Source organism: Leopardus geoffroyi, chromosome E3 (assembly GCF_018350155.1).
Source record: "Leopardus geoffroyi isolate Oge1 chromosome E3, O.geoffroyi_Oge1_pat1.0, whole genome shotgun sequence".
NCBI classification, from domain to species: Eukaryota; Metazoa; Chordata; class Mammalia; order Carnivora; family Felidae; genus Leopardus; species Leopardus geoffroyi.
The window spans coordinates 2,679,002-2,699,359 of NC_059340.1; the positions used below are offsets into that span (position 1 = coordinate 2,679,002).

Consider the following 20,358-nt stretch of genomic DNA (forward strand, 5'->3'; position numbering starts at 1 on the left):
ACATTATGGTACTCTTGATTGTAGTTCTTCTCATGAGTGTAAAAGTGATACTGCAGTTTTACTTTGTGTTTTACTAATCACTAATGATGATGAGCATCTTTCCATGCACTTAGTAGCCATTCCTATATCTTATTTGGTGAAATGTATGTTCATATCTTTTGTCTATCTCTTGATTTGGTCATTTTTCTTATTTTTATTGAGTTATAGGAGTTGCTTGTAAATTCTACGTACCCGTCCTTTATCTAATGTCTACTTTGTAAACATTGTCCTCCAGTCTGTAGCTTGACTTTGCATTTGCCTAATGGTGTCTTTGAAGTGGAAATTAAAAATTTTTATGAGGTTCAATTTATCAGTTTTTTTTTTAAATGAACAATGCTTTTGGTGTCCTATCTAAGATATTTGGCTAAACAAAGTTTTGAAGACTTTATAACTTCTTCTAAAAAGTCATAGAAGCTTGAAGGCTATGATCATTTTGAGTTAATTTTTGTGTGTGGTGTGAGGGAAGTTCTAAGACCATTTCTTTGCATGTGTATAATCCGCTTGTCTCAGTTTCATTTGTTGGGCATACTCTACATTCCCCAATGAATTGCCTTCCCATATTTGTTAGAAATCAATGGACTGTAAATTTAAGGACTTATTTTTGGAGTTCAGTCTTGTTCCACCTACCAACGTCTGTCTTACTGCCAGTAGCACACTACCTTGATAACTTGAGTTTTATGTTAAGTTTTGAAACTGAGATGTGAAATTCTTCCAAATTTGTTGTTTCGAAAATTGTTTTGGCTATTCTAAATGTTTTGCATTTTTATATAAACTTTGTGATCTTCCTCCCAATTTTTGTGAAAAAGGTTGCTGGAATATTGAAAAGGATTTCATTGAACCTGTAGATCAACTTGAAAATTGCTGGCTTTAATAATAAGTCTTCCAATCCATGAACATTGAATGTCTTTCCATTTTTAAATGATCTTTAATTTTTTCAAAAAAGTTTTGTAATTTCCAAAGTGTAAGTCTTGCACTTATAAAATTTATTCCTAAGTACCTAATTATTTTTAATCTTATTATGAATGAAATTATGCCCTTAATTTCATTTTCAGATTGTTAATTTTTAATACATATGTATACATATATATATTATTGGTTTTATATAACCAATATATATAATTGGTTTTATATATTGATGTTATATTGTCTATCCTGCAGCATTGATGTACTTATTTATTAGTTTTAATTTTTTGTGGATTCCTGAGGATTTTCTGTGTATAGGGTCATGCCATCTGCAAAAAGAGAGAGTTTTAATATTTCCTTTACAAACTGGATGCCATTTATTTATTTCTTCTGGGTGGGTAGGACTTCCATTACTATTATTAAATAGAACTGATGAGAGCAGACATCCTTGCCTTGTTCCCCATGTGAGGGGAAAAGAGTTTAGTTTTCCATTATATGTATGGTATTTTCTATAGGTTTTTTTGTGTACTCTTTATCAGGTTGAGGAAATTGTTTTCTACTCCAAGTTTGTTAAGAATTTTTACCATGAATGGATATTGGGCTTTGTCAAATGCACCTACTGCATTGTTCATGTGCTTTTTGCCCATTACCCATTATTCTGTTAATATGGTGTGTTAAATTAATTGATTTTCAGCTGTTAAACCAACCTTGTATTCCTGGGGTATTTCCTATTTTATCCTGTTTTATAATAGGTCTTTTCAAAGTTTATTTATTTTGAGAGGGACAATGCTTGTGTGCCTGAGTTGGGGAGGGCCTAAGAGAGAGGGAGAGAGAATCCCAAGCAGTCTCCTTGCTGTCAGCACAGAGCCCAGTGTGAGGCTTGATCTCACAAACCATGAGATCATGACCTGAGCCAAGATCCAGAGTAAGACAATTAATGGACTGAGCCATCCAGGTGCTCCTATAATAGTTTTTATATGTTGTTGGCTTTGGGTTGCTAATATTTTGTTGAGTTTTTTTCTCATCTCTATTTGTGAGGGATGTTGATTTGTAGTTTTTGTTTTTGTTTTTCTCGTGATGGCTTTGGTGTCAGGGTGATTCTGTCCTCATAGGATGAATTAGGAAGTGTTGCATCCTCTTTTACTTTCTAAAAGAATGTTTTATGGAATATTTTATTCTTTAAATATTTTATAAAATTCACCAGTGAAGTCCTCTAGATCTAGACTTTTTTTGGGGGCAAGATTTTAAATTGCTTATTCATTGCCTGTGCTTGTTACAGATCTATACAGATTTTCTCTTTATTCTTTAGTCAATTTTAGCAGTTGGTGACTTTTCTAGGAGTTTGTCCGTTATATCTCATTTGTTGGATTCATTGACACAAAGTTCATAGTATTTCCTCATAATCCTTTTAATATTTGAGGGTCAGAGGTAGTCTCTCTTTCCTGTTTTTGTGGTTTTTTTTTCCTTCTTTTTTTTCCTGCTAAAAAGTTTGTCTACTTAAGGGTTTGTCTATTTTGTTAATATATTTTTTTAAAAATTTCTTTTAATGTTTATTTATTTTTGAGACAGAGAGAGACAGAGCATGAACGGGGGAGAGTCAGAGAGAGGGAGACACAGAATCTGAAACAGGCTCCAGGCTCTGAGCTGTCAGCACAGAGCCCGACGCGGGGCTCGAACTCATGGACCGCGAGATCATGACCTAAGCCGAAGTTGGACGCTTAACCGACTGAGCCACCCAGGCGCCCCTATTTTGTTAATATTTTAAAAGAACCTACACTTGGTTGTTTAAATTTATCTTATATAATTTATTTATTTCCCCTACTGTTTTTCTGTTTTATATTTCTTTAGGTTCCACTCTCCTCTTTATTATTTCTTTCTTAATGATTACGTTCAGTGTGTTTTCCTTTTCGTTTTCTACATTTTTAAAGTGAACATTTAGATTATTGATTTGAGAGCTTTTTTCACTACTATGGGCATTTAGTGCTATGACTTACCCTCTGTGTCTGCATTAGCTGTGTTCCATACATTCTGACCCTCTCCACACCAATACAATTACACTTTTTTTTTTTTTTAACTTTTTTTTTTTTTTTTTTTTTTGAGACAGGGAGAGACAGAGCATGAACAGGCGAGGGTCAGAGAGAGGGAGACACAGAATCTGAAACAGGCTCCAGGCTCTGAGCTGTTAGCACAGAGCCCGATGCGGGGCTCGAACCCATGGACCGCGAGATCATGACCTGAGCTGAAGTCGGCCGCTTAACTGACTGAGCCACCCAGGCGCTCCTACACTGTCTTTTATATTTACCAATGTAATTTCCTTCCCTGGTCTTCTTTGATTCCTCATGTGGACTGAGATACCATTTAGTTTCATTTTATTTCAGATTGAAGGAATCCCTTTAGTATTTCTTACAGAGTATGTTTGCTGGTCACACATTCTTTCAGTTTTTCTTTATCTGTTAAATTATTTACTTTACTTTTTGAAGGATGGTTTTGCTGGATATATAATTCTTGGTTGATAGTTTTTTGTTTGTTTTAGCACTTGGAAAATTCCACCTCATTGTCTTCTAGTCTGCATGGTTTCTGATGAGATCTTACTGAGGATCCCTTGTAGTAGATGAGCCTTTTTTTTTCTTTTTTTTTTTTTTTCCTGCTGCTCTTAAGATTCTCTATCTTTAAGTAGTTTGTAAGAGTTTGTCTAGGTGTAGATCTCTTTGAGTTATCCTCTTTGGTTGGAGTTCATTCAGCTTCTGGATGTGTAATTAATGTTTTTCATCAAACATGAATTTTTGGCCATCTTTCTGTTACAGTGTTTTTGAATTCTGATATTTCATTTTGATTTTTTTTAGATTTAAATCTCTCTGCTTATGTTTCCCATCTGTTTCTGCATGTTGTATGCTTTTTCCATTAGAGCCTTTTAGCATATTAATCAGAGTTACTTTAATTTGGTTTGACAATTCCAAAATGTGTGTTGTATATGAATCTGGTTCTGATGCTTACTTTGTTCCTTCAGACTTTGTGTTTTCTTGCCTTTTAGTATGCTTTATAATTTTTGTTGAAAGCTGGACATATTATACTGGGTAATAGGATCTAAGGTAATTAGGTGTTTACTGTGAGGTTTTATGTTTATCTGGCATGGAGTTAGGCTTAGTGTTAGCTCTAACTGCAAGTGTTAGAGGCTTTTGTTTCCTCTTATATTCTTGTTGTTGTTCTTCTTTTTCTTTTTCCTGTTTGTTTGTTATTGTGCTCCCCTAGAAACGTGTTCCTAAATAGGGACTGTATCTTGAAGGTTTTTTTTTTTTTTTTTTTTTTTTAGTTGTAATCCACTATTGCTTTCCTGGAGCCCTGTAGGGTGGTGGTAAGGTATTGTGGGGAAAAAAGCATTCTATAATTTTACGATCAAATCTCAGATTATTATTTATTATTTTTTTTTTAGTGGAGGTAAATATCTGGGATATGATCTTAGGAAGACTTTCTTAGCATTGTTTCCTTCACTTAGGTGAGGCAGGGAGGGATGCTAGAAGGGATCGGATTTTTAATTATTTTTTTTGTAGGTCAGATACTCTTCTGGTAAAATAGTTTTCCCTTGTTATGGGGAACAGAATGCTCTGGGAATATTTCAAAATGCTTCGGCTCCCAGTGTGCTTACCTTTGTGTATTTGGTGATGTCCCAGAGGTCTCAGAAGTGCTGTTTATTTTTGTTCACTTTTCCCCTGTTTTTCAAACTGGATAATCCCAGTTGAGGTGTCTTCAAATTTTCTGGTCGTTAATTTGGCCACTTCATCTATGCTGTGGAGCTTTTGTAGTGCATATTTTCTTTCAGTTGTAGTTTTCAACTGCAGAGTGTTTAGTGGGTTCCTTTTCATAAGATGCATATTTTTATTACAATTCATTATTTTGTGAGACATTGTTTTCAATTTTACTTTAATTTTTTGTGACACGATTTAATTCTTTTTTTAAGTTTTATTTATTTTGAGAGAGAGAGAGCGCGCGCGCGCACGCGCGCACATGAGCAGGGGAGGGGCAGAGGGAGAGAGAAAGTATCCCAAGCAGGCTCTGCACTATGAGTGCAGAGCCTGATGTGGGGCTCGAACTCAGGAACTGTGAAATCATGACCTGAGCTGAAATCAGGAGTTGGATGCTTAAATGAGCCACCCAGGCACCTCTCCTTTAAGTCTTTGAAAATATTTATGATGATTTATAGCCTTAGTTTAGTGAGTCCCAGGGATGGTTTCTATTGATAGCTCTTTTCCTCATGTATGGGCTGTACTGGGCCATACTTTGTTGCCTCATTGCATGTCTTGTAATTTTTGATCACAATTGGAAATTTTAATGATGCAATGTGTAAACTTTGGAACTCCAAATTCCTCATCTCCCCAGGACGTCATCTTCTTGTGTTGCTGCTGTTTATTTGTATTGTGACTTTTCTGGATGAATCCTCTAAAATCTCTTTTCTTTCTTGTCTCTTTCTTCATTGACTAAAATCTACGCTTAGTTTGATTAGTGTTAGCCAATGGTTAGACAAAGATTTCCTTAAATTCATATTACCAGTAATTCTCCTAGCCTTCTGTGAGTGGCCTGGTGTGGTGAATGGCTCTGACACTTTTGGCATGAAGGTACTTTTTTGTGTCTGCCTTTACTCTCTAGTAGTGTAGGGCCTCAGGGTCATCCGGGAGTGAGAGACTTGGGTCCTCTTGAGCTTTTTTTCTGGACATGCACATAGTCCTACCTATGTGTGTGGAGTCCTGTGTCCCCCAGGATTTCTATGATATGTTCAAAACCTTCCGTGGATGAAAACATCCACAAGATTCTACAGATCTTCCTTTTATTTATTTATTTTATTTATTTAAAATATTTATTTTTGGCAGAGTGCAAGTCGGGGAGGGCAGAGAGAGGGGGACAGAGGATCCAAAGCAGACTCTGTGCTGGCAGGCTGACAGCAGCAAGCCTGATGTGGGGCTTGAACTCATGAACTGCGTGAGATCATGACTTGAGCTGGGGTTGGACACTCAGCTAGCTGACTGAGTCACCTGGGTGGATCTTCGTTTTAAGTTTTGGGCTAAAACTCTTGTTTGCCCAACTGGTAGGACAGACTTAGTAGTGGTGATGTTAATCAATTGCAGCTAATTGTTTTTGACAGACACCCTGGAGATAGGGCTTTTCTTGTTTCCTGAGCTCTGAGTCACATCAAATAATGATGATGCTATGCGAATGGGGCTTTTCCAGGGAGCTGAGACAGTTCTAATAGTGTCTGTGTTCTGGAGATGGTGCTTTTCGGGGAGATCCAAACCTGGAAGCTGTAGAACTACAGTTTTTGTCAGTTACTGTGTTTGGGAGGCTGTTGGTTTGTGAGGTTGCTTATTTTTAAGGCTACCATAGAGCTCAGGAGAGGAGGATCCCGTAGATCAGAGTGAAATGTCAGAAATTAAGCTGTTCGAACCAAGGCTCAGCAGTTTTTCTAGGATAATGCTTCTTAGATTTTTATAAGCCTTTGATTAATCTCCAGAATTTTGAAAAGTTGACGTTCACAATTATGCCAGTATTTTCATTGTTTTTATGGGTAAGAGCATTTACAAAGGTTCTTACTTCACTATTCTGGTAGTTCTATGCCTCTGCCCCCAATATGGATGAGTTTTAATAGCAAGTGAAAAAAGTAAATCCCTGAAGATTACATATAGCATTTATAAATTTGATAAACTTAGAAACAACTAAAAGAATATATGTAGAAATATGCATATATGTGTGTATATATGTATATGTATATATGAAACATTTTTATTATGCAAAAATACATGAAGTTATATATCTATAAAAAGTATAGGATTCCAGATAGTGGTCATCTTAGGTAGGGGCAGATCCAGGAATGGGGTGAGAATACATAGGACGATATCTCTTATAATTAAGATCCAGTTATATTTTCAAGTAATGGTTTCAATTTTTATTCCATCATTGAAAATGTACACACAAGCAAAAAACATTTCATGGTTGTGGTTGATTTCACATTAACATGTGAGATGGGGAATCTGTTATGCAATGGAGTTTTTTATAAAGGAGCTTTGACCTCAACTTTTAAAGCCATTTTTATGGCTACAGGAATTAGTCAGGGGAGGATATGTCTCGAGTCTCACATGGGAGCTGCTTCAGCTAGCCTGACTCTAGTATCAGGACAGGATAGATGATTATGAAAGCGGTGACGGCCGCTAGTGCCACTTTGAGATGAGTAGTTGTCTCATACTGCCCCTGCCTAGGTCCCTTGCAGCCCATATCTTCATAACCTGATCTGGAGGGTGTTAGTAAACGTACAGGAGCTATCACTGAAGTCCAATAAATACCCAGATAATGCTACCCTTATTGAATTCCATACTTACAGCATGATGTTCACAACTTCCACAAGTGTTGAAAGGCTTTAAATTTTTTTTTGAATCTTTTGTGTAATTTTTGACAGAGGGAGAGAGAGCGCACATAGGGGAGGGACAGAGAGAGAGGGGGGCAGAGGATCTGAAGCAGGCTTCGTGTTGACAGCAGGGAGCCTGATGCGGGGCTTGAACACGAACTATGAGATCATGACCTGAGAGGAAGTCGGATGCTTAACTGAGCTACCCTGGTGCACCGAAAAGCTTTTTAGAATAATCTTGTGAAGGCTTCTGGGTGGCTCAGTCTGTTAAGCGTTTGACTTGAGGTTTTGGCCTAGGTCATGATCTTACGGTTCGTGTGATTGAGCCCCGTGGGATTCTCTTTCTCTCTCTGTCCCCCGCTGCCCCAATAAATAAACAATCTTCAGAAAATGCAGAATAATCATGTGAAGATTTTGGGGGAATACCTAAAACTGCATTGAAGATGAGTTGAGCATAATATCATGGAAGCAGGATCAGAATGGAAAGGTAACTAAGAAAATGGAAATTTAAAAATTGTAGTTTTCCTGCTTTAACTAATGAGTGTGTTTTTTTTTAAATTCATCGCATTTTATTTTCATTTCAGTATAGTTAATACGGTGTTATATTAGCTTCAGGTGTACAGTGTAGTGATTGAACAATACAGTGCATCGCCCAGCGCTCATCATAAGTGTACTCTTCAATCCCTATCACCGATTGCATTTATCCCTCCCCAACTCTTTTCCTCTGGTAACCATCAGTTCTCTATGGTTAAGAGTCTGTTTCTTTGTCTCTTTCTCTTTTTTCTTTGCTCGTTTGTTCTGTTTCTTAAATTATACATATAAGTGAAATCATATAGTATTTGTTTTTCTTTGACTTAATTTGCTTAGCATTACACTCTTGAGCTCCATCCGTGTTACTGCAAATGTCAAGATTTCATTCCTTCTAGGGCTGAATAATATTCCATTGTGTGTGTGTGTGTGTGTGTGTACACACACACACACACACACACACACACTGTTTATCCCTTTATCAGTTGATGGACACTTGGACTTGTTTTGTTTTTATTAAATTATACATATAAGTGAAATCATATAGTATTTGTTTTTCTTTGACTTAATTTGCTTAGCATTACACTCTCGAGCTCCATCCGTGTTACTGCAAATGTCAAGATTTCATTCCTTCTAGGGCTGAATAATACTCCAGTGTGTGTGTGTGTACACACACACACACACACACACACACTGTTTATCCCTTTATCAGTTGATGGACACTTGGACTGTTTCCATAATTGGGCTCTTGTAAATCATGCTGCAGTAAACATAGCAGTGCATGTATCCTTTGAGTTAGTGTTTTTGTATTTTTTTGGTAAATGCCCAGTAGTGTGGTGACTAGATCATAGGGTAGTTCTATTTTTAACTTTTTGAGGAACCTCCATATGGTTTTCCATAGTGGCTGCTCCAGTTTGCAAGAGGGTTCCCTTTTCTCCACATCCTTCCCAACACTTGTTGTCTCTTGTGTTTTTGATTTTAGCCATTCTAACAGGTGTGAGGTGATAACACCTGGTAGTTTTGATTTGCATTTCCCTGATCAAGAGTGATGTTGAGCATCTTTTCCTGTGTTTGTTGGCTATCTGTATGTCGTCTTTGGAGAAGTACCTGTTCAGTCTTCTGCCCATTTTTAAATTGAATTATTTTCTAGGTGCTGAGTTGTAGAAGTTCTTTATATATTTTGGATGCTATCCCTGTATCAGATATGTCATTTTCTAATACCTTCTCCCATTCAGATGGTTGCCTTTTAGTTTTGATGATTGTTTTCTTGGCTGTGCAGAAGCTTTTTACTTGATGTAGTCCCAATAGTTTATTTTTGCTTTGGAGACATACCTAGAAGAAAGTTGTGATGGCCAATTTGAGAGACATTGCTGCCTGTGTTCTCTACTAGGATTTTTATGGTTTCAGATCTCGTATCTAGATCTTTAGTCCATTTTGAGCTTATTTTTGTGCATGATGTAAGCAAGTGGTCCCATTTCATTCCTTTGCGTGTTGCTGTCCAGTTTTCCCAGCACCATTTGTTGAAGAGACTTTTTTTCTGCTTTGTCAAAGATTAATTGACCATATAATTGTGGGTTTATTTATGGGTTTTCTATTCTGTTCCATTGATCTCTGTATCTGTTAGTGTGCCAGTACCATACTGTTACCAAAAAGAGAAATACAGGCCAGTATCTCTGATGAAGAGAGATGTAAAAATCCTCAACAAAATAGTAGCAAATTGAATCCAACAATACATTAAAAAAAAAATCAGTCACCACAATCAAGTGGGCTTTTATTCCTGGGATGCAGGGGTGGTTCAGTATTCGCAAATCAATCTATGTGATACGTCATATTAATAGGAGAAAGGAAAGAAAAACAGATCATTTGAGTAGACACAGAAAAAGTATTTGACAAAGTACAATACCCATTCATGATTAAAGCCATCAACCAAATAAACTTAGAGGGAACGTACCTCAACATAATAAAGGCCATATATGAAAAACCCATAGGGAATATCATACTCAGCAGACAAAACTGAGAGCTTTCCCCCTAAGGTCAGGAACAAGAGAAAGATGTTTACTCTCACTTTTATTCAACATAGTACTGGAAGTCTTAGCAGTAGCAATCAGACAACAAGAAGAAAAAGCATCCAAATTGGTAAGAAAGAAGTAAAATTTTCACTATTTGCAGATGACATGATACTATATATAGAAAACCCTAAAGATTCCACCAAAAAACTACTAAAACTGATGAATGAATTTAGTAAAGGCATAAGATACAAAATCATGCATAGAAATCTGTTGAATTTCTACACGTATGGCTTTTATGTGTGAATCATGAATGATAAAGTGGTGTCATTTACAGAAAATAATGTGCAGGGAATAAATGCAAAAAGACCTCAATGAAGAGAAAACTCCACGTGGCTTAGTGTCATGCCCTCAGTAGGGCATGCAGGGGAAATGTGTAAGATCTAATTGAGATTCTTAGCAAAAGGTGTTAATGAGGTCTGAAGAACTGGATGATCAGACATACTGGATGGTGAGGTTTGGCTCTTCAAAGGGTAATGGGTTCAATGGTTTTTATTGTGTCTTCCCAAGAAATTCACTTGGAACCACAATTTACATTTCTGAAGAGGCAAAGACTAAGTTTTAGAAAAGAAATTTCTCCTAGATACTATTACATAGTTTGAGTATTTCTATTATGATTTTATTACTTCCCATCTGTGGTAGATGTTTTATTGAAATTATTTGGATGTTATCATCAAGCTGTGACAATGATGCTTTAAAGGTCATACGCAGAACACAATTAAATTTTCCAAGTGAAATAAGAATATGCATTGTGAAAGGCAAATAATTTGAAATGGTTCCTTTTTTTTCATGTGGACTATTTTATGATGACATTTTGAGGTGTTTAAATCATTGTGTTTTTCTTTTTGATTGCAATTTTCCCTTCACTGTGTAGATTAAAAAAAGAAACCTGTGTGTTTAAACTTTGAGTCTATTAGTTAATATAAACTTATTGTAAACTCAACAATAGACTCTATTATAAACTGTGTGGAAATTTATTAAAATTTTTTAGCTCTTATGTAAATGTGATGGCTCCTGATTGATATTTAATTACGCACACTTCAGTTTATTCTAAATTACATAAACCAACATTTCTGTACCTCTGCTTGTCATTAGTTTACTCATTAGGAGATCTCAACATTTCCTTTAGTCTAAAATTTTGTGATTTTATGTTACTTCTCCGCCCATAAAAGTAATGAATGCTTGCTTCTTTCAGATGTTTGAAATTAATACTGGAAAAATTGTAGTTATTATTGCCCATCTCGGATTGTTTTAATATTGTGACTGACTGACAGTGTTTTCTGTTTGATTTGTGGTGCTGACTCATAAATGCCACTGAAAAACAGATGTTTTGTTTCTGATTTAAGGAGCCCCTGTTTAGGTAGCAGCATAACGACAGGCAAACAAAAATTTCTTTCCACCTAGGGAGAAAATGACCGATGGTACCTAGCTATGTGAATAAAAGTGAAAAGAGCACAAGAATAATAAGAAAGGGAGACTCAATGCCACATCACATTTTTAATGTAAAGGAGCCCACTGGTAACTACCTGTTAAGGTAGCCTCTTAGTGTTGTCTGTTGCCATACTGGTTGCACTTTGTTGTGCCCTCTCTGAAAGGGTGGGAGCATTGCCATCTCTCAGTATTGGAGTAGCCTGTGTCTCGCGTGGTATTAAACCAATACTGTATATGTGTATCTATACCTGTCGTTCTCGTGTAATGGAGAATTGAGAGCATTAGTACTAGTGCGGGTTGTTGACTTGACTTTGTTTACCTAAACAGTGTATTCATTTGCCCTTAGTTTGACATTTATGTAGGGGTGCAAGAATGCTTACTGGCAAAGTAGTTTGAGATGTTTAGAATTATGATATACCTCTGCACTGGGTTTGAAAGCTTCTCTGGGCTGAAAGCCAGTTGATGCTGGTCAGTGTTTTTACATGACTGAGGTCGATTACTTCAGAGGTTGAACAGCTGCAGCCTTGGTAAGTGGTTCACTTCTGTCCAGTGGTACAATATAGGATCCTTTTAAATGCTGCTGTAATTAGTATTGTAATAAATGTGTTTGGATTGGACAAGAATGGGGAAGCCATTTGGGAGTATTTTCAAAGGCATGAAGTTTAAAATACTGTAACTTGTTAATTTTGTGTTCTGTAATGTAGGTAATAAGGTTGAGGTTTCAATGTTTGTATTAAGTAAAAAAAAATATTCAGATGAACCTCTTCTATTCGAAAAGTTGCCCAATGTAGAAAGATTCTGAGCAGAAACATTTGGATTTAAAAATTAACTAGTTGCCAGAGGGCCTGGGTTCTGATGATGGCCTACCTACGAGCAACATTTGTGACTCTGGCAAGTCTTTCTTCATTTCTTTCCTTTCCCTCCCCTCTTCCCTCTTTGTCTCTTGCTCTCTCAAAAACAAATATGTTTAAAAAATGCATGGATATGGTGTATATACATATATACAATAGGTGTAAATACATCGTATATAAAATCTGTGAGAACACTTTACAGATATCCCAGATGATATAAATAATCCCAGACTTGCACCTAAGTGGTAAATGTGTTTCTCATTTTTCTTTCTGTGGAATTATCAGTTGTGTCTGATACCTTGATGTATTATTGTCAAGGTCATATACTCTGGGATCAGACAGATCTTCTTGTTCACATCTTGCCTCTCACTCTTCGACTTTGGGCCAATTCATTAATCCTCCTTAGTTTTGGCTTCTCACTCCATGGATCATTTTGGGGATTGAATGAAACCTCGTAACCAAAAGCATTTACCTTTACCATGCAGACAAGGGTACTAAACAAGGAAAGGCCAGTCTTGGCTTTTGGGTATGTTTCAGAAGGGATATTTAACAGGAAATAGGAATCTCTGATCATTCATTAAAGACTTTGTGTCTACAGTAAGTGCACACAGACGTACATAAGGACAGTTTTATTTGTGCATGTATACAGACAGTGATAGACACACAAAATGAATATAGAAAGTTGATGGAATTGATGAAGAAGTTTTCATTTTGTAAGATCAGCATGTACAGTACATTTATAATGTTAGCAGTCCACTTTTATACTAAAACGGAAAAGCAGAAGATGTCTACAAAGAGGCAAAAATTAGAATAGATAAGTTTGAGTAAATTGCAGAATGGTTGAGTGGTTGAGACTTGATTGATTACCAGTGGGATCAACAACCCTAGAGGAGAGGGCAGAGATTATTTTTTCCAACCAAAATTGCTCTGTTTCTCTATAATGGGTAGGGAAAAACCAGCCACCCAAGCACACAGTAAACGGAGACAGGGAATACCAGTCTGTGCTAATGATGGTTGGGGTCAAAGAAGACTCTGCAAGGTGGCTTCTCTTGCCCCCTGAGTTGACAACCCGCTCAGAATTCAGTGGGCTTCCTGGAACATTATATTAAAATTTTGATAGATCACAGCAGGGATTTTTAAACAACATAATCTTTGCTGATAGCCCTTACGAAACATTTGTTCTTTCGATGTTGGATAGAAAACAAAGCTTCTCTGAGGCTTTTCTTGCACAGTGTCAGGCTTCACAGATTTTGCATCATGTGAAATGGTATTTTTTTCTGGCCAGTGCATGGTTGACTGGCCTCAGCTATGTGCTTAAATATCTGCAATTAAAAGATAGTAATGAAAGAACAAATAAATGAAGGAAAAATACGGGTAGCGACATTATCCTTACATTCAGAAATACGTTGATCTTCGTGTGTGATGTTGGGCAGCCGGTCCTCTGATCTAATAAATGAGATTTTCCAGAAATCAGCTTTAAGTGAGTGACACATTAGTGCATTAGAAAATCGCAAGCTGTGTGACGTAAGTTGGAAATAAAGATTGTTCATTTAGTAAACATAACTTGGGTGCATATTCTGTGTCAGGCACTGTTGTAAGTGTTTGGTATACAAGGATAAGTAAGAATTGGTCCGTCCTTCCAGGAAGTTCCTACTTTTGTGGCAGAGACATATGTGTAAGCAAGTCGTTGAATGCCTACTTACTGCCCAACTGCCATGTGCCGGGCCTGGTACGAGGCTCTGGAGGCAGAAGTGGATGTAGTCTTGCTCTCAGCAGGCGCCACGTCTGTTGTGAGGAAGGTAGAGGCAGCACGTGTCCCTCTGGGAGCAGGTTCCTTGGGGAAGCACCACGGGAACCTGAGAATCAGAGACCCCCTGAACTGTTAGGACCTGGAGAATGCCATAGCGTACTGTTTTCTTTCCGATCACATAATTCCCTTCATGACTAAAATGTTGCTTTTCCTCTATATTATCACTTAACAAACCTCTTTGTAGTCTTTAACTGTGAGCTGTGGCTTTATTGTTTGCTTGTTTTTTTGTTTTTTTGTTTTTTTTTTAATTTACACTCTGGTTATTCTTTGTAAAGGAGTTGTGAACAAACTCCATACAGCATCCCATTTGATAAATTACAGAAAACATAAGATTTAAGTACTGTATTTGAGTATCTCATTCATTTTGTTACTGAAGGAGGTTTTGGCCAGTTAATCTTTGCTTTTCCCATGGTGAATTGATCCGTCTTTTTAAGCACCTGTGTATGTAAACTTACTGATTTGCCCTGTACTTGAACTAACTGTTTACAATTGATATGTTGGATAATACCATGGGTTACTCTATATAAGTTGTGTTATATTAATACAAATTTTAAATTCTGCCTTTAGAACTTTATTTGCTTTTGCATACTCAACTATATTCACTAATGTTTGATGATAATAATAATGCATTTTAGAACGGCAGTGCCATTTATTTACCAAAGGCTTTGCAATATTTATTTAGCAGTTTCCAGTTTTGCAATAATTAAGCGATGCTGATGTACAGTTCCCATTGCATTTTAAAGGCCTAGCTAGTTAATTAGCTTAAGTGGTTCCGTCAGCCCTATTGACAGTTGGAGGCACGTAGTGCTGGCTTGTCCCGCCAATAAAATGAAACATCTAAGAATGGCCTTGCTGTGGTTCGCTTCTTTCCCTCCCCACCCTCAAAGAGGAGTTTGCTTTCTTTTTCATGACATGAAAACAAAACCAAATAATGTAAACTGGCAGTTGTGCTTCCGATTAACGTGGCTTTTAATTCCATGTGTCTTAGTGTTTTCTCATCCTTCTTGCTCACCTTTCACCATCTTGGTAACCTTGCATCCCACCTCTCCCTCACGGTGGTCTCTCCTAAGATTTTATTACATTTTTGTTTGGGTTGCTGTCAAGGTCATTTGGTGACTCAGAGCAGATTCCAGTCTGATCACTTATTTGCTCCTGTGTCCGTCGTCTGGTTGCCTGTCCCATCAGGGGTCTTGTTCTCCTCGTCCCTCTGCTGCCTTTCGGACGCCCCTTACGCCTGACCTTTGAGGTGTTGCTGCTTCTTGTTTGCGTCAAACTTTAAGCTACGGAATACTTCGGAAGCATGTGTCTGGTGTAGTTTGTTTGGCTCTGGAATCCAGCTGTCTGGCAGGACAGAGGTAGAGAAGGAAGACGTGGAGAAAAGAGGAGGAGGAACAGGTAGGAAGATGCCCAGGCTGGGGCCGGACAGAAGACGGGGCGGGAGAGAGCAGAGGCAGGATGCCTGCAGGTTAAACCCAAGGCGATGGTTGTACCCCTGGAAGGTTGAGAGCTGTGTGTTGTGTGTGGGTAGGGGGGGCACAGGGGAATGGGATGTGGGCCTTGAGTTTTGACATTCTTACATTCACGTTGGTGACACATGGTGTGGAAATCCCCCGGCAGAGTTGGAGTGAATGAAGATATATATTGTATGTTGTGTATGTTGGAGAGTCACAGCAGAGAGGTGTTCCTGAGAGCAGCCTCGATGGGTTGAGTGCCTGGTAGCCGCTGTGAAAGGGCTTTACGGGTATGCTCTCTCTGCCTTAGTTTGCTCATCTGTAACATGGCATGATAGGATTCTTGTGAAGATTAAGTGAGTTAATATGTGTAGAGTGCTTAACAGTATCTGGCACAGATATTTAAACGCCATCATCATCATCACAATTGAATCCAAAACCCGTTTGGACAGAGGCAGTATTATACACACTTGATACAAGAGGCAGTTCCAGCAACCTAACTCCTCTGCCAGAGGTCACCTAACTAGTAAGTGACAGTGTCAGAATTGGACCTACCCTCGTCTCTCTCCTTTGTTGGCTACCACAGGCTCTTGAGCAGAGGCTGTGCGATGTGAGGGGAGGTGGAAGCTGGAGTGCCCGACACAGAATGAGGTTTTGAATGTTAAATGGACAGTGTCCTTTCAAAGCACAGTAAGAAGAGCTTTCTAGTAACAATTATTATAACAGAAAATCTTACGGAAGGGGGAGGATGAGGCTTGGCGTTAGGGAAGAGCACAGGAGAGAAGAGGGAAGATCAACGCAGACAGAAGGAGAGGGCGGAATGAAGATGGTACAGCGGCCACACTTGGGGATGAGAGAGCTTCGTGAAGCACCTGTCGGTCGGCGTGGTCAAGTGCTGCGTGGAGGTCACGCGGAACGAGGCCTGAGGACGGGTGTCTGCGTCCCTCTTTGGTGTTCACAGAGTAGATGACATTTATTTCCCTGTGGAACTAAAAACAACTGGCTGTCAGCACAGAAGAAACAGAAACGTATGATCCAGTGATAAATTGGGAGCTAACATTTAGATCCCCCCCCCACCTGCAGTTCATACATTTAGTAGAACATTCTAGTTTGTCATTTGTCAGCTTAATTAGAGATCCATTCAGCTATCTCGTGCATCTGTGATGCTTCTCGGCGCATTAGAAATGCAGTAGATACACCACCACGAAACGAACAGTATGCTGAGGTTAACCTGGAGAAGCTCCCTTTCAGTGCAGTGATTTCTGGTACTGAGACTAATTCTTCTCATTTTTTTCTGTACATCTTGTGTCTGCTCTCTCCACAATTAAAACAGTCTGAGTTGCCTGGACTAGAACTTGAGAGCAACATCCTGTGAGTCCTGGAGTTTAATGTGTTTAATGTCTGTGAAGGCTTGACAGGAGCTGGAACTCGGTTCACTGGGTATGAACCTATTGCCTTGGATAATAAGTCCTTATTAAATGTACTTTAAATGAGGAATGAAGGAACTCTCCATAGAACTTCATATTGATCTATAAATAATTTATCCGACACAGTGTAATGTACGTAATTATTGTATTGTTTCAAAGTTAACGAAAAGCAGAAAACAGACTAGGTAAATTGCCATTAAATATGATTTCTATAATACAGTCAAATTTTATGTAGTTCATGTGGTCCATACGTGTATGGATGGTAGGTGGGAGGATTATGGAGCTAAGCTCAAGACCCTGGACGGAAATTCTAGACCCCTCCCCACCAACCTGTGACTCAGCCTGCTTGAGCTGCCTGAGATGCCTTGTTTGCAGGTTTTCAGGCCCTCTTCATCAAGTGCTAGAAGATGGCACACTGTGAATGCCCGTAATCCAGGAACCCACTAAACTTACGCTTTGATGGCCTCCACCCTCTTGAATAAGAATTCTCTTTCATCTTACTAAAAGCAAAGAATAGGTATGAATTGGGATAGTCAAGGAGTGAAGTTTCCAGTGAATCTGGAGTGATGAGATTCTTGGTGTCCCTGACACTGATGTAGCAGATATACAACTTGAGAACCTACCATGCACAAGATAGTTCGTGGGGTGCAAAGATGAATATGGCACAGTTTCTATCTGGGAAAATTTACAGCTTAGAAAATTTTTTTGAGATAAACTTCACATACCGTGAAATTCCCCATTTTCAGGTACACAGGTTAGTGGTTTTTAGTGCTCTCACAAGGTTGTGCAGACATGACCACTATCTAATTCAGAACACTTGGATCACTACAGAGGGAAATCTCATACTGATTAGAAAGGGCTCCCCTTTTTCCACTCCCCTGCAGCCCGCAGCAACCACTGTCTTTACCTTCTGTCTTATGAATGTATTTATTCTGGTTCTTTCCTATAAGTGGAATCATAAATATGTGGCTTTTTGTGACTGGCTTCCCCCCCCCCCCCGCTTTTTTCTCTTAACCCATAATGTTTCCACGGTTCATCAATGTAGTCGGTGTCAGTACTCTGTCCCTTTTCACTGTCGCCTAACATTCCATTGTATGGATGCGTCACCTTTTATGTATTTGTCAAGTGATGGACATTTGATTTGTGTCTGCTTTTTGGCTATTATAAATGATACTGTAGTACTGCTGGGCTCATACACATACAAGTTTTTGTGTGAATGTGTTTTTGTTTCTCTGGATATATATCTAGGAGAGGAATCGCTGAATCATATAGTAATCTGTGTTTACCTGTTTTTTTTTTTTAATGCTTATTTATTTATTTTGAGAGAGAGAGAACAAGCATGAGCTGGGAGGGGTGGAAAGAGTGGTAGAGAGAGAATCCTAAGCAGGCTCTGTGATGCCAGCACAGAGCCCAAGGTGGGCCTTGATCCCATAAACGATGAGATCATGACCTGAGCTGAAATCAAGAGTCAGTCCGTATGCTTAACAGACTGAGCCTCCCAAGCACCCCCATGTTTACCTTTTCAAGGTTGTATGGAACTTGACTATTTAGAAAGTGCTTCATAACCTTTATATTATTTATTCATCATAGTAGCTAAGAAAGAAAACTGAAGATCTGAAAGGTTAGATGGCCTAGAGGAAAACTTGCATTTGTGACAAACATATATTTAAAATGATATTCGTCGATATATCACTTAAGGTAGGGAGAACTGTGGCCACACTATATATTGATAAATGTGTGCTATTCATGTAGTGGAAGGCTGTATTGCAGGTGTGTCTGTGGGTGCGTAGCAGCTTTGTATGTATATAAACAGGGACATGCTTGAAACTACTTAACATGAGGCGAGTGAAAAGAATGATTATCATCTATGGAAGTTAAGAAAACCATAAAGTAATACTATATATTGCCATGCACATGGAGAGGTATAAAACCAGATGTGAAGGACATTCACCAGTCTATGTAGTGGTTGCCCTGCATCCCTGCTCCTGAGCTGTAAAATCTCTGCCATGTCTCCTTACTGTATATTTAGCAAAATTATTTCTGTCACAAGCCTGTCAGTTTCTTCAGAAGACCATATTTTCTCTACTGCTTTATCTCCATTGTCTGGTACAATTTGCCTAGCATGTAAGTGTGAAAACCTATTTTTGAATGGCTAAGCAAATGAATACTAGGCTGCTTAAAATACCCTGGGAACAAGGTAGGGCAAGACTAAACAAATTAGCCGTTGTCTCCCTTTCTGCGTGTTGTCTCTTCCATACCTTCGTATCCTGCTAGTGTTATCATAATGTGAGGCTCGCAATTGCAAGAGCAGTTCTATGTGACATGACGTGCTAATAAAGCAGATGGTGTGTGCAAATAAGCAAAATCAAAGATACCTTTGCTGCACGAGTCACTGCTATCTCCTTTAAAGTATGGAGTATTTTATGATGGTAGATTTTATCTTCGTTGTCAAGGTAATGATTATGGGTCCTATAAATCTTTATGGCTTTGTTGTACCAAGTGTCAAATTACATGGCTTAGTCAGGTAGTTGTAGAAAGAAAGATATCCATGATCAGATTTGGAAGTAGTTATTATTAAATTTTTTTGCCTTTCAGAAAGGTGCTGGTCTCACTTCTTTGTGTTTACGTAGAGGAGACGAACTCTGTTTCCACTTGGAGTCTCTCCCTCCTTTCTCTTTATTAGCTTCTCCCCATGGGGGAAACAGTGGCAAATTGTGAACTTCAGAGCCTAGCAGTGACATGGGTGAAAGTGCTGTGTCTGCAACACAGCCTCTGTTCTGCTTCTCACTCAGGGCTTCCTGGGTAGAAGGACTGGGCTCTCCTCCACTTCTTGCCTCTGCCTTCAGGCAAGAGCTAGAACAGGGGACATGGGGTCCTGGCAGCACCAGCCTCATCTATGCTGTTTCTAGTTCTGGGTTTCAGCCTTCCTGTGGGTGAGTGAATCAGTTAAGTCTGGCTCTCTGGTCCTGGACATCCTCAGGTCAGGAGGCTGGACATAGGAACCCCATTTGGACTTTAGGCCTAAGCTACATCCTTTAACAGGGTTGACCAGAAGCCCTGGGGGTATTGTAGGCTACCAGTTCTCTACTGAAGCCCATGTTCTGGGGCCCCGTCTGTTTTCATCCTCATTATTTGTGGTTATGCTCTCGTGTTGAGAGCTGAGAGAGGTGCTAGAAGAAAGCCCTGCATTTCCCATGCACTCTTTTTTCTCCCCTGGTGGTGGTGATATTCCTGATTTTTACCATTCTCGACAATTGTCGAAACTTGTTTCTTTATAATTATGTCCTGCAGAATCTTCAGCCAGCGTCTTGGCAGTGTAGGAATTTACTCAGCTTTTTAGAAGAAATTTGACCTATCTGAACTCATAAAAGCAGTTACAATCCTAAGGGATTCTGTCAGAGCACATAGTTAATAGTTGTTTTTATAGGTGGGGAAGCCTTTTATTTTCACCTATGAAAGTATAC

General features: G+C 38.6%; 1 protein-coding gene across 1 annotated transcript in view; it reads left to right on the forward strand.

Moving 5' to 3' along the window:
• Nucleotides 1-20,358, forward strand: part of SDK1 (sidekick cell adhesion molecule 1) — an 888,340-nt gene that overhangs the window by 136,741 nt on the left and 731,241 nt on the right. The window lies entirely within an intron of this gene.